Genomic DNA, 16,093 nt, shown 5'->3' with positions numbered 1-16,093 from the left:
TCCCGTCATCGCCCCTACTATTCCGAACCTGTTCCCCCCCCCCCCCCCCCGTGGAGTCTGCAAAGCCAAATTATGGCCGTGCCGTGTCCAAGGTGTGTGTATGTGCACATGCATAAGGGTGTGGGTATACATATAACCACGGTATGGCACTTACCGACGGAAAGAGAGCATATAACGTAATTGAGATCCGGCCCGTTTTCATTGTAAGAAGCACCGGAAGTGGTGTTAATTTTATGATCGCCATGAGCATCGATCCAGGCAGACTCTTTGGCATCAACTGTGAATGGAAAGTTATTTGAGATACATTGCCCTTCATGAGGGTACGGCAACCGTGCTTGAATCGAATATAACGGTTCGGGTCCTTCAGCTGCACTGGAAATTACTCTCTCGCAGTGATCTTTTGCCTGGACATAGTTCATCTTCTTCGGAAAAAATTTGAGCATCCTGGCTGTGGCCGGACAAAATTTCTCACCTATCTCCGATTGATGGACAAACACAGAACACGTGTGTGCATATTCACACATAAACAGACACGCACGCACAAAAAAACATGGGCACACACGCATGCACATACACACACTCTCTCATGCAAAGACACATGCACACACAGATACACACACACACGGACACCCACCCACACAGGCAAGAACTAACACGTTGACACACAAACACACATGGGGGCACATAAAGGCACGAACACACCAGGCACTTTATAGGAAATTGTGGATGTCACTAAGATAGAAATATAAACAGTGTAAATTGGGTATTCACGACAAAAGAAGAAAAAAAACAGCGAATAGCACTAATGGCCGGGTTCCACTGCAGCTCTGCTGCTCGTCATCAGCGGCTTGAAATGTCACCATTACCATAGTGACCGCGGCTCGAGCTGGAGCAGCGAGGCCGAAGCTCACGACGACACGAGATTTCTATACCATTCTTGGTCAAAACTGCGAGCCGCGGCTCGACCTGTTTCCCTTACTTTGCATTGTTTTGTACGCGAGAATTTTAAAATCAAATGTTAACTCGTTTCACAAACCACAACACGAGGATTTTTTATATTTTGCGCACTTGCGCGCAGGCAGGTAAAATGATCATCTGTTGACTGCGTATAAGATCATTTCTACCGAAATGTCCGATCTGGATCATTTTTGTTATGCGACGTTGCCATGGAAATCATGGCGTCTGAGTTAATCCTTTCCCATTTAGTGCAAAATGGAATAACATCACCTAAGAATCTCAACAGCAAAAGGTAAGCAGCGGCAAACACACATCTTCACTAGTTATGGATGAAGGGGTGGATCGACAAGTCGACTTACGCGGATCGAAAACGCACACCTGGTACTCCAGGCCATTTTCCAAGTGGCCCGTCTCTTTGTAAATCAAATCTCTGAACTCCAAAATACAGTGCATCTCGTGGGTGCTGGCACGGCGACCTATCTTCTCCTGGCAAAACGCGTCGGTCTTTGAAGGGTGGTCCAATGCTTGGTACGGATAGTGGACCATTGTAACACCACCCGCCTTATTAGCTTGCTCGCAGAAGTATTCCCCTGTCAGGCAGATTGGAAGGCAAGGAGCAAAAATAGAACAAAAATTACCACCAAAAAAATACATTAAACATAGAATAAATCCCCATGGAAACAAGGCAGGAAGCTACTGTCAATGACTGTAGCTGTGTTGCAAAAGAAGGATCCACGAGCGGGATTCGAACCCAGCACCCATGTCTTTCCGGGACAGTGCCCTAACGATTAACGATTAGGCTACCGGGGATCACACACACTCATGGGTCCTTCTTGCTACACTGCTCCTCCGCCCCAACAGGCTGTGTTCTCACGCCGTACCTACTCGCGGGGTAACGATGGGTCGTGGGTTCGAGCCATCGCCAGGCGCCAATGTTGCAAAAGAAGGATCCATGAGCGTGATTCGAACCCAGCACCCCTGTCTTTCCGGGACAGTGCCCTACCGATTAGACTGCCGGGGATCACACAAACTCATGGGTCCTTCTTGCTACATAAAAGGTTAACAAGCAGTCAAATAGTGTGATAACAGGGCACAACACTGGCGGGCTACTGAGATATTCAAGCTAGAGCTACGTCTCAGGTCGTGGAATGTCTCAGTAGCATGCCAGTGTTGTGCCCTGTTATCGTAATTTAAAACTGCTTACTAACTTGTTACAGTCGTCGATAGTTGCTTCATAACTCGTTTCCATGTGATTCCTTCTATTGTATTTATATTCACTGGTTCAGTATCAAACAATACAACCAGCAATACACCAGACAAGCAATAATGCCAACCATTGAAAACCATAGATCTGCAATACACTGTTTAACACCCCACACAACCATAGATCAGCAATGCACTGTTCAACACCCTACACAACCATAGATCAGCAATGCACTGTTCAACACCCTACACAACCATAGATCAGCAATGCACTGTTCAACACCTCACACAACCATAGATCAGCAATGCACTGTTCAACACCCCACACAACCATAGATCAGCAATGCACTGTTCAACACCCTACACAACCATAGATCAGCAATGCACTGTTCAACACCCTACACAACCATAGATCAGCAATGCACTGTTCAACACCCTACACAACCATAGATCAGCAATGCACTGTTCAACACCCTACACAACCATAGATCAGCAATGCACTGTTCAACACCCTACACAACCATAGATCAGCAATGCACTGTTTAACCCATTGAACGCTGATGACGTCTATAGACGTCATTGAAAATGCCCCCATGCGCGGGATGACGTCTATAGACGTCATGGGATATAATTATAGTGATTTCCGTCACTATCAGGTGTGTAAAAGCACTGTTAGTCAGTTGGATCATGATCCTGCCTCTTGTACAATACTCGATAGGTCGTCGGTACGAATCCCGCTTGGTAACACTATGCGTCTTTTTTTCTTCTCTTTTCAGCGATCTTTCAGCTGCAATTTCACACATTTAACGTATTTCACGCAATTTGAGCAAACTTGCGTCCCCTATTGTGAAGCGCTATTCTTTTCGGGGACTGTATCGATTCTGTCACCCTGTGGTTGATAGTCTTGGCAATCATTTCCAAAATATTTGAGGACCCAGTTGCCAGAACCCTGGAGTTTTAGAACTTTCTATTTGCCTTGTTTTTAGCATTTTATATGCAGAGTACCATAGGCAAGGCCCAGTAGCAGTGAATGGGTTAACACCCCACACAACCATAGATCAGCAATGCACTGTTCAACACCCCACACAACCATAGATCAGCAATACACTGTTCAACACCCCACACAACCATAGATCAGCAATACACTGTTCAACACCCTACACAACCATAGATCAGCAATGCACTGTTCAACACCCCACACAACCATAGATCAGCAATGCACTGTTCAACACCCTACACAACCATAGATCGGCTGCACTGTTCAACACCCTACACAACCATAGATCAGCAATACACTGGTCAATACCCTACACAACCATAGATCAGCAATGCACTGTTCAACACCCTACACAACCATAGATCAGCAATGCACTGTTCAACACCCTACACAACCATAGATCAGCAATACACTGGTCAATACCCTACACAACCATAGATCAGCAATGCACTGTTCAACACCCCACACAACCATAGATCAGCAATGCACTGTTCAACACCCCACACAACCATAGATCAGCAATGCACTGTTCAACACCCTACACAACCATAGATCGGCTGCACTGTTCAACACCCTACACAACCATAGATCAGCAATACACTGGTCAATACCCTACACAACCATAGATCAGCAATGCACTGTTCAACACCCTACACAACCATAGATCAGCAATACACTGGTCAATACCCTACACAACCATAGATCAGCAATGCACTGTTCAACACCCTACACAACCATAGATCAGCAATACACTGGTCAATACCCTACACAACCATAGATCAGCAATACACTGGTCAATACCCTACACAACCATAGATCAGCAATACACTGTTCATGTGTATGGCCACTTTCATAATTATGTGTATTGACGACACACCGACTTAAAGCACGTTGCATGAATGTATCTGATGGGTCTCTGTTGTCATTTCAGTGTTGTGATGTATACCGCCAGGATTCAAGCAGGTCTCTTTCTGCGCAACTGCAGCTCAGTTGTGTGCACTATGCCACTTCACACCTCAGATCTGCACCAAGTGTGATGTAATCCCGGAATTTCTCCGTGAAAGACAACCATCAGAAAAGGTCAGAAGCTGCACATGTGCAATCGAATCATGGGTATGGCGTGATGTTTGTGTGTGTGTGTGTGTGTGTATGACAGTACACATTCCTGAAGAAGCAGGCACAGCCAGCCTAGTCCAAACATCGGTACCGATATTGTAAGGCGGTGCGGGAGCCCGAAGTATTTTTTAAACAAACTTCGCGGACGGCTGCCCCTTCATAGATTCACTAAAACAAGAAATTCTGATCAACACATGTGTTCGGCTTACTGAAATTGAAAGCACATGCCACAGCGGCCGTGTGTCTGGCGAGCCGGTGTGCTCTTTTGCTCTCATGCAACGTGTAGCTAGCTGAATTCACGTTGAGTGGTTGGTCCTCAAAGTCTTCTATCCAGGGCTTGGCTCCTTTAGCAGGCGACGTGCTCTTCGCACGAGTCAGAGCGTGATTCAGGCAATCTCCCTCATCACTTCCAGCCGGTAAGCGCCCGCCTAGGCGTCCGCACTGTTCTTTCGCTTGTGTATACGTTCCGATATTGGCGTACACGGCAATGTGAGCTCTAGTTTTATTACACGTGTAGCTGACCTCTGCACACAGAAAATAGCACATATTCACACATACAGAGAAACAGTGAGCTCGGAAGAGAGAGAGAGGAGAGAGAGAGAAATAAAGAGAAATGGTGAGTAAAAGAGAGTGACAGAGAGCAAGAAAGAAGGCAAACAAGAGACAGAGGAAGTGGGAGAGTGGAAGGACAGAAGGAGCTAGAAATGCTGCAAGCAAAGATGCATGGCAATCAATTCCTCCTATTTCCACTGACCATGCGAACATTGAAGAGAACTGCCCTTGCGTGTACACCTCAGACCTCAGACATGCCCATCGCGGAAGCGATGATAGCGAACAGCTATGTTAGACATAGCAACTTGTGCTGGGATTACACCATTCAACAGCTTGCAAGGCTGATGAATTGACCGCCACTATTTTTAGCCTGGTATCCACCACACAGCTGTTTGAAGTGACTTTTTCTGGCCAGTAAATCCCTATTTTTTTTCTACACACACACACCACATACTCCGGCATACACTGGCTGTTGGTAACCACCCAGGAGAATGAAAGAAAAGTCAGGAAGAGTCTGAGAAAGAGAAGAAAGACGTGTGTGACCATAATCGTCGGGAATCGAACCCGCAACCTATCGATTGGAAATCGCTGCACATACCACTGCACCATATGGGACACACGTATAAGCTGGCTGTGAACGCACAGAAATCACGTGCGTGTTCCTTGGCTGTGGGAAAAAAAGGACCAGGCTTACCCGGTTCAACTTCACACACAACCGTGAGCTTGGGCGCTGGTTGAGATGCTAGATTATATGCTTTCCCGTCACTGGCAGTCTGCAACACCCCTCTCTTCTGGGCCAACCAGGCAACGCTGTCAGTGGGCCGAAGATAGTCCTGCACGCACGAGACCTTAGACGCGATATATGCATTGAACTTATGGCAATGAGCGGTTGCATCAGAGAAAGTCATCTCCACGGAGAAATACTTTATGATTGTTGATGGGTGGTACGGACATCGTATTTCCGCTGTTAAGTCAGAAATTGAACACAGACACATGCACGCACGCACACACGCACACACACACACACACACACAAACACACAAACATGCACAAACATGCACACACATGCACACACACGACCAGGGGCGTGGGAGGGGTTTTGGAAGTGGTACGACCGAAGGTCGTTGCGGCAAAAGGTCGTGTTGGAGGGGGTCTGGGGGACCTCCCCCGGGAAAATTTTGTAAAAAAGACACAAAATCCTGCGTTCTGGGAACTTCTGGCACACTTCTACGTGTACGTAACGTCGTTCGTAGTGTGCAGTCGAGTCGAGTACAGTACGCAGTAGGGTCTACGACTACAGATGCATAACAGATCTACGAGTCTAGAAAAAGGTCAATACAAAGTCTGATGCGCATTGCATGCCATCGATGGATCCTGATTTTTTATCACGGTTTTGCACGTTTCGGACGGACCACACTTTTCGAAAAGTGGTACGGCCATGGCCGTACCAGTCGTAGCGGGTGCTACGCCCCTGACCACAAATATAAATTTTGCAATATCTATGGTACGATATTGTGTACGGAGACCACCTCTTTATTGTGTCATGTATGACTGAGAACACCGTATTTATAACAACCCGTCTACGGACTTCTTCAAGTCTCGGAGCGTGTAGCACCACTAGAGAAAAATGAAATACACCGTTCCGGGTGGAAACAAGAGTATAACACAGCAACCAATAGAGGAAGTTTCTACCATAACCTGGAGGTCAAATGCAAACACCCCCGTGTGCCTTTGCCTGTGAAACAATTGTCCAAACCCGGCACAAGCAGAAAACCACACCTGACCCGGCCCAAGTCGAAGACTGAAACTGTGGCACTGGAGGAAACCCCTACCATTGCTATACCTAATGAATGAGGGGTCATCCGTAAATACCGTAAAGTAACGTTGATCCTCCCCCATTCTAATCCCCCCCCCCCGGGGCCCCCCCCCTTCGATTTTCTGTCTCTGAAGCGACTTCAGAATTATACGGTAGAGAAATTATGCGTCTTTCTGTACTCATGTCCATATGCATACAGCCAACCTCGTACTACTTTCTAGTGCGCAAACAAACATTCGGGTAAGAGTCTGTGTGAATATGTACGTCAAGTTTGACCTTTCTCACCTGTTTGCGTCTGAAAGATACAACACCGCATTGTCGTACAACGACACTGCACCAAACAGCCTTGATCGAATACCCCCCCCCCCCCATGAAAAACAAGCTGGGAAGCGACTTGGCGTGGGGGGCGGATCAACGGTACTTGACGGTACCGGTAATTATTTGGTTAGAAGAAACTGGTTTGAGGGAAAGGCGAAAACTAGCCATTTCTCTTCAACCCCCCTCCCCCCTAACTGAAAAACGAATACATACAAACATTCCATAGTAGCGATGTTTATTTCGTTTTTTCTGGACGTGCCCAGAAAAAACGAACAGGCGCTCAACCCCTACCGAAATGCCTAGTTTTCGTTTCTAAATAATTATCTATATTAATTTTACAGAAGACCCCTTAACCCATTGAACGCTGATGACGTCTATAGACGTCATTGAAAATGCCCCCCCCCCCCCCCACATGCGCGGATGGCGTTCATGGAATTTATCGTGATTTCTCGCACTGCACAGTATAGGGTATAGCGTATCCCCGTACGTTAGTGTAAAGAGTCTGCCTGTGTATAAAAGCTGCTGCTCACGATTCATTCTTTTCCAGTTATAGTCACATTTGAATTAGAGTTACCGTTATTTCAGTTCAGTTTTAAATAAGGGGTCGTCGCAAAAGTTTTTTTGTCGTCCCTGAAACGAACATGATTCAATTGGGGGGAGGGGTGCGAGCCAAAATCGCAAGTCGACCGACACTGTACATATGACATGCCCATGCATGCGATTTTCGTCGTTCAGCATAGCAAGCTGTGTTCGTTTCAGAGGGAGGGGAGGGGGTCCGAGTACGAAATGAACGATGTTCTTTTCAGGGACGACAGAAAACGTTTGCGACGACCCCTAAACAACAGTGTGTTCTCTGAGACCCTTGAATTTTTGCCTCCGAGAGACTGCGGCCGGCTATACACAGTACAGTCGAGCGTCGAAAAACTGGAGGGTCCGGGTTCTAGCCTAGCCCGTTCTTATTTTTAGCGAACACAGTAGTTTCGTTCTTATTTGATGGTACAGTCTTACATGTACATTTATGCAGAGTTATACATCCGAGCGTACATTACCGTAAAACCGAAGTCCAACGAGTCACAACGTCTAACGTTTTAACGACCAATTATTTTTCATTATTTGAAGAAAACGTCATCCCTAGATGTCTGTTTAAGATGTGCATACAGATGGGTGGCCAGGTAGCCATCGTTAAACTTTCTTCACCTAATCATGCCAAAATTACAAAAAATGTTAGACTTTCCGGTTTTACGGGGTAGTAATTACGGCTTCCACTCTTATCTGCAAAACATTCAGCCTAGACCGTTCTTAAAAATTGGTGAAATTCTAGCCAGGCCGTTCTTTGGCGCCTGACAGTACTGCATGGTGTGTAAAAGCACTGTTAGTCAGTTGGATCGCAATCTTGCCTCTTGTACGATAGGTCGCGGATACGAATCTCGCTGGGAACACCACGTGTCTTTTTTCTTCTCTTTTGAGCGATCTTATTATCAGCTGCAATTGCGTGCATTTTAGCCATTTTAATAGCGTATTTCACGCACTTTGGGCAAACATGCGTTCCCTGTTGTGCTGGTTTTTTTAGGAACTGTATCTGTTACCCTGTGGTTCATCGTCTTGGTCAAAATTTCCCAAAAAGTCAAGGTCCACAGTTGCCAGAATCCTGGAGTTTATGAACTTGCTATTGGCCCTGTTTTCTAGCATTTATATGCAGAGTACCATAGTCAAGGTCCAGTAGCGCTGAATAGGTTAAAAGCAAGTTGCGCAGTCAATATACACCACTCACACAGGTCAGGTGTCCTTAAATGTTTTCATTGCTATTTCTGTCTCCATGACAACTCCTAATTAGCCGCTATACTTACGTATACTTGGCGAGGCATCCAGCAACAAGGCTGCACATACAGAAGAGCAGAACATACACGTTATAGTGAAGAAAAAAGGACCATTACGCTATAATGTTCACTAGAATCTGCGAAGTAAAATAAACAACAACAACACCACCAGCAGTTACTAAACAATCAGCTCACGCGATGATGATATTGCATGCACGAGAGTACTGACGTCCTACAATTAACTGGCTAACAGCTCCACATGTTTATGAACTTCAGTGAATGAATTCCCATGCATTTCCAATCATCATCTACAACGCAACGAAACTCCTTCGGGAGAGAACATAATGTCACTATATTCGATCAGTCACTAAACCCGACCTTCACAAAAGACTTACTAAACGACTTGGGCAACAGAATTGTGTCGTTAAACTCAATCTGTCATTCTCTGCAAGGTCGTTTTATTCGATGTTCACTGTATCTCCCTTGTCCTATTTCAGCCAACTTACTCAAACCCTTGAAACAAACGTGTATCGGGAGTGCAGTGCGGCCAGCTTAGCTGAAAGGCCGACAGCATGCGCTGAGGGACTAGAGTTCAGAGAACCCAAAGCGCTCCCCTGTTTATCACCGAGAGTCTACTCGTTGAAGTCCTCACCTACACACCCACCCACTCACCCACACACTGACAGCACCAGCACCTCTTAGCATGTGGAACAAATGCAGCAAATGACTGAGAATCACAGAGCAGCTGTACTCACGAGTGCAGGCAGTGAGCATCAGGAAAATCACAGTCGTTAGTCCATGTCGGCGAGCCATATTGCTGGAAAGGAGAGAGAGAGAGAGAGAGAGAGAGAGATAGAGATAGATAGAGAGAGATAGAGATAGATAGAGAGAGACAGACAGATAGAGAGAGACAGACAGAGAAAGAGAGAGAGAGAGAGAGAGAGAGAGAGAGAGAGAGAGAGACAGAGAGAGAGAGACAGAGAGAGAGAGAGAGAGAGAGAGAGAGAGAGAGAGAGAGAGAGAGAGAGAGAGAGAGAGAGAGAGAAAGCAAGGAGAGACACATACACACACAGAGTTTGGACAAGCCAAAAATATTGATGAGATTGGCTTGACCATTGGAGCATAGCGGCGGGACGTCCATCGTACTCTACAGGTCCTAGAAAGGCGGCGGGTCATTGTTTTGAATTGTGCTGGGATATACATGTATGCACTAACAGTCCATTCATCGGAAACGTTCCCACTGGCTTTTGAAAGTCCTATTTGGGCCGGATTGACGATTAAATCCCCATTTTAAATCTCAAAAAGCTGGGTTTGGAATCTGCTTCTCCACACATTTTGCCATGGAATACCGGTCCTAATTTTGTGAAACCTGGTTGAATTTCTATTTCCCTGGCCTTGGACTTTCCTGGCCTCAAATGTGGCAAGGGGTCATACAATGCAGGATGTACTGTTGTTTTCACGATATCTACAACTATGTGCCGGAAACACCAAAAGGTTAGGATGCCAGTTTTCTAAGTTTTCTAGGTGCCAGTGAAAAAATAAAGCCCTCTCTTGAATAGTGCCCCCCCCTCCCTCGAGCTTGTAACCAAGTTTGATGTTCTTTTGCTAATGTTCTTGTCCATGTCATTGCACTGGTGGTTTCAGGATCAAAATCACAGCTCTTGCTCTCGTTGTTTTTTTGAGCTGTGATAGTAACCTTTATGCTCTATCTTGCTTTTGTTATCTGCTGGATGACGCAAATGCACCAGCATTGAACAAAGAGTGCCCTGTCTTTAATAGTGCCCTTGCTTGACTAGTGCCCTATTTGTGATGGACATTCAAAAATAGTGCCCCAGAGGCATTTATCGTGCGACTACTGTATACACTGTTTTCCAAAACAGATCAATGTAATTCAGATCTGCCCCATGGGTCAAAACTGAGAAAACATCCGAATAAATAGAATTTTTTCTGCATACTTTGCCCGTTTGTATCTTTCCCTAAAAAACAATGGACATCTACCGAAAGAAGTATTTTCTACCCAAACCTGTAGATCAAAAACGAACGCCCCTAACTCGAACTCGAATCCTAGGACTTCAAAAGAACTCGGATGGTGAGTCAAGGGGAAATTGCAACATGGACACATGTGCACAATCGACCGCATAACGTGTGCCCTCATTTTTCCATGTTATATTTCCAAAAGAAAGTGTTTGCAAGTTGTACAGGACAAATTTCCTCGTTCTGTACATTCCAAGATATCGCTGGAGTTCTATTCCTCCGAAGCTGACACCCTACCCCGCTGGTATTGTATGCGTCCGAGTGGCCTATGCCCGATGCAGTTTTTTGAATTAATTAATTATTTGAACGGCTCCGCTCCTCGCGCCAAAGCTAGTTCGGGCGATGGTGGAGCAAGCTTATTTGGATGCGGAAGCATTTTCGGAAAGCCGCGCACGACTGGAATGGGCCCAGGTCAACAACCATGCAGTAGACACACCCGCACCTGCGCCGAGGCAGTCCTGAAAGTAGCAATGCAGATCATGCGCTCTTACCTGTGTCGAGTGGACTGAGAAGGAAGTGTGCATGTAAGTCTTCGGATCTTCAGCGGGAGTCGAGGGCGGCCGTCACTCACCAGCTTTCTGGAACGTTCGGCAGCCGAGGAGCCGCCTGAAGGAACAACTGGATGGTGGCGTGCTGGGAGCTACACCCACCCGAACACTATTCTGATCCAGGAAGGATTCAGGGCTCAGCGAAGCGTTTGACAGAACACGAAATAGGTGAAATAAGTGGACACGAATAAATTAGCAACTGAATACTTTTGACTTCTCCAAGAACCGCTTGCATTTGGGCTGAAAAGCAAGGTTGATGAAACGTACCTGCGCAAAAGTCAACGAACCCAGTATACCGGTACTAGAAAGTTGTACAAAGGATTTGAATTCAATGTTGAAGCTAGTACATTGTTCAAGTACGAGTACAGCAGCAAGTACAATGTAGTACAGCTTAAGCTGAAAGGCCGACCTTTTTTTTGCAGCTTGTACATGTACAATGTAGTACAGTCGAGGAGTCGTCCCTCTCTAATCCGGTGCCACAGTTGTACAGTTGTGGCAAGTGAAATCCGACACTTGGCAAAAATGAATGGGGATTGGATACCAATGCTCCTTATGTGTACCATGTTTCTGAACTGTGTGTATCTACGCTGTGACCTTTCGATCTGTTTGGGATGCAGTCGACTAGTCAAGAGTACATGAAAACCAGAGTGTGCAGCTTGGGACCTTTTCTGCTATGGCCTCCTATGGCTGTGTTTACATGAAGCGTTTCAACCCGGGTTGAGTTCGACCCGGGTCAGATTTCAACCCGCCATGTGCATAAAATGAATGGCGCGTTTACATGACGCATTGTGCTTGACCCGGGTTGAAATTTCGCCCCGGGTCGATTTCAACCCTCCCAACAAGGGGAGGGTTGAAATCAACCCGGGTCAAGAAAATCGTACAAACGTACTTCTGTGCGTATCTCGCGCCAGGTTTGAACGGCACTGCAGATGCAAATTTCGCGCGAACGGATTCACGTGACCATTCAACGGCTGCCCTTCGATCACGTTAGCAGTGGCAGAATGCAGCATGTAATGGTCAATCCTTGACTTAATTTGGTAATCGTTTTAGTACCTCGAACCCCGTGCTGAGTTTGATACGGTTTCTGGTATCTTGGCCGTAGACTACTACGCATACTGCTTCTAGCGGTTTCTTTGGATTTTACTGATTGACTACTAGTATACTGTATTTATTTATCATGAAAAAATTCACGTGACCATACAGGACTGTAGAAGTGGACTTTTGGCGGCATATCAGTATTTGACCCGGGTCAACTGTCTTCATGTAAACGCTCACCTCTTTTGTCTATCGTACAGATTTTCAACCCGGGCTGAACTCGACCCGGGTTGAAATTTCTCATGTAAACACAGCCTGAGGCGGGAAATGGCGTAGTGCCGCTGCGTACAACTGAGCTGCAGTTGTGCAGAAAGAGACCTGCTTGAATCCTGCTTGTACGCACTACATCACTGAAATGATGTAATCACGGAATTCCGCCGTGACAGCCGCCCATCGATCCCAGCTAGCTGCACACTCTGGTTTTCATGTACTCTTCTTGCCAGTCTTGGTGCAGTGCATTACATCATCATTGGTGTCCATTTGCGGCGCTGTCCCCTATGGCAAGAGTCGGATTTCACTTGCCACAATTATTATTATTATTATTATCATATTTTTGATAGGGCAATTGTACTATCCCCCCCCCCCGCGCTTGGCCCCCGGCCCCGGGGGAAAAGTACTATGCACCGGAGCAGGAGTATTATTATTATTATTATTATTATTATTCTTGAATTGTTTGCAGGCAACCTGCCTACACTCAAGAGAGCACTGCATTTCACACAAATCCATTGGTATCGTTACAACGTTTCGGTCTTTATGACCATCATCAGGAATGAAGTGGACATGGAAAGAACAGCAGTATAAAAGAAGGAGGCAAGCAAGCAAAGCGCGGTACATAGTGACAGCGCGCGTAGAGAAGTGCAAAGCGCGTCATGGCGGGTGTGCATTACTACATATACATGACAACACAAGCACAAACGGTGAGGAAAGTAGATACTGCGCTACAGCAGTGATAACAGCCCAGTTCCAGTCTCACACCACCAGTGAGGTGTCTAGAGCCCCGCGCCACTCGCAGTAAGGTGGTGTTATAGCAGATCCCAGCCACTGTTATTGTTAATTTCCGGGGATCGCTCCCTGATATTGATGGCCTCCCGGATCCTCCTCCTGGGGCGGTCACGCTCAGAACCGAGAACCCGGATACCTGAGAAAGCCGTTGCTCCCAATGGCAATGGGTCAGATGCATGCTTGGCCGCGAAATGCTCACCCAGCGCGGTGCCGCTCACTGTGTTGCGTGCGTCGTCGTTGTGTTCTTTTGTCCTGGTAGCGAGGCTGCGGTACGTCTCTCCGACATATTTATCACCACACCTGCACTCGAGGTGGTATACAACATTTCGCTCCGTGCATGCCCCTGAACCGGACATGCAGGCGACACAAGCAGCTTTGGGCCGCCCCCGTTTACGGGGCCTGGACGGGTCTACATACCTGCGGCATGGTGGTTTGCGGAGGGCAGACGTGCAAATCATAGAACTTAGTCGGCGGTTCCTGTAAATCAGCTGGGCATTTATCTTGTACTTCCGGAGTAATTTATGAATTTTGTTGTGGATATACTCGGTGTGAAACGGTAGGTTGAGGGTGACACGGTATTCATTCTGCACTCTGACACGTCGGGGGCGCATAGCTCGTTCACGTGCCGAAACTATAACTGACTCTGGGAAGTTGTTGAATTTTAGGATGTTGGTTACTTTTTCTTCACTTCTTTTTAGGGTGTCGGCATCGGAGGATAGGCGGACGGCACGCAGGAACTCAGAGGAAGCAATTGCTTTCTTTTGCTGGTTGGGAACTGACGAGTTGTAGTCTGATACCAGTCCGCTGTGACATGGCTTGCGGTATAGTTCATAGGATATAGATCCATCTGGTGAGACATGGACGGTCGTGTCCATGAAATTGATTGAGCCAGTCAACTCCGTGGATTGGTGAGTGAATTTAATATTAGGATCGGCATTATTGAAGTGATCTAGGAAACTCTGCAGAAGTTCCGGACCGAGGTTCCACACAATGAAAACATCATCGATGTAGCGCTTGTACAGAACTGGGCTGGCAGGTGCACTACGCAAGAGCGAACTCTCTAGGTCATGCATGTACAGGATGGCAAAGGGGGGCGCTAGGTTATTGCCCATAGCCACACCATCCTTCTGGTGGTACACCTGCGCTCCAAACCGGAAGTAGTTGGAGCTCAGCACATGTGCGAGGAGCTCCTTGACCTGCCCAATTCGGAAACCGAACAGATCGATGCTGCCCTCGTGTTGTCGGAGGACTCTCATGACTGCTGCAATGCCATCGTTAATCGGGATGCTAGGGTAAAGGGCCACCACATCCATAGTCACAATGATGGTGCCGGGCGGGGCCTTGAGGTTGGGAAACGCGCTCCTCATACACTGGAGTGCTTCAACAGTGTTCTCCAGGTGTGCTGGCACGAACTGGAGACATTGATTGAGGATGCGTTCGAGGACTATGGAGATGTTTGTAACTGGGCTGCCGCAGGCCGCAACGACTGGTCTGAGAGGAATATTGGACTTGTGGTCTTTTGGAAGACCGTACATTTCAGGGAAGCTGTTGTCACCCGGCATCACGGCTGTGTATAAATCCTTTTCCAAGGATCCCTCGCAAACTCGGCGGAGTATCTTTCGGGTCTCCTCCTCCCACTGGTCGATAGTAAGCTCAACTTTCTCAAACCGGGACTCGTCCGACAACAGGGATTCTGCCTTCTCCAGGTAAGTGGTCATTTTCATTGCTACAAATTTGTTGCTTTTATCAGATTTTTTTATGATGACCGACTCGTCCTTGCCGACCTTCATGAGCTGCTCACGATCAGAGTGAGACAGGTTCGGCTGCGGCACTCGCGAGTTTTTGTACAGGGCCATTGCTTCGCGCTTGAAGCTCGCCAGGCTGTACTCTTCGTCCTTGGACAGTTTAGGGCCCTGCTGGAAACCATGTGCCTTCAGGTGCCAGATCTTGGGTTCAAATTTGGCGGGACCTCCGTCAGCCATAGATGGCTGCTGTTCCGAGGACTGCCTCCACCAGCGAAGAGAGTACGCCATTCTTTCGACGCCCACCTCGACGTCTTGCATAACTCTCTGGTTGGCTTTGCCAGCCGACGGAACAAAGCCCGGCCCGAGTCTAAGGAGGTCCAGCGCCTCACTCGACACACAGTTGTCTAAGTCAAGAGCACATCCAGAGCGGTCTTGCGTCGTGACATTGTTGCGGTGACCACCTGCAGGCAGCTGGCAATGGGGGAAGCCCACGAACGACTGCTGCTGGCATAGACGCTCTAGCTTAAGGGTGAGCCGTCGTCGGGAGGCAAGTCGTTCCGCATGACACACAGCATTGCACAAGGCACGTAGCCAAATATAGTCTTGCTTGGAGTACGAGCGCAGGTCGGCCCTCCGCGCCGTGAATAGTCCATAGCAGTGGGACTTCCACCGAAATTTGGTTCAGGGGCATGCACGGAGCGAAATGTTGTATACCACCTCGAGTGCAGGTGTGGTGATAAATATGTCGGAGAGACGTACCGCAGCCTCGCTACCAGGACAAAAGAACACAACGACGACGCACGCAACACAGTGAGCGGCACCGCGCTGGGTGAGCATTTCGCGGCCAAGCATGCATCTGACCCATTGCCATTGGGAGCAACGGCTTTCTCAGG

This window comes from Sycon ciliatum, chromosome 11, assembly GCF_964019385.1.
Source record: "Sycon ciliatum chromosome 11, ocSycCili1.1, whole genome shotgun sequence".
Taxonomy (NCBI): Eukaryota; Metazoa; Porifera; class Calcarea; order Leucosolenida; family Sycettidae; genus Sycon; species Sycon ciliatum.
This window is presented reverse-complemented; position numbering follows the sequence as displayed.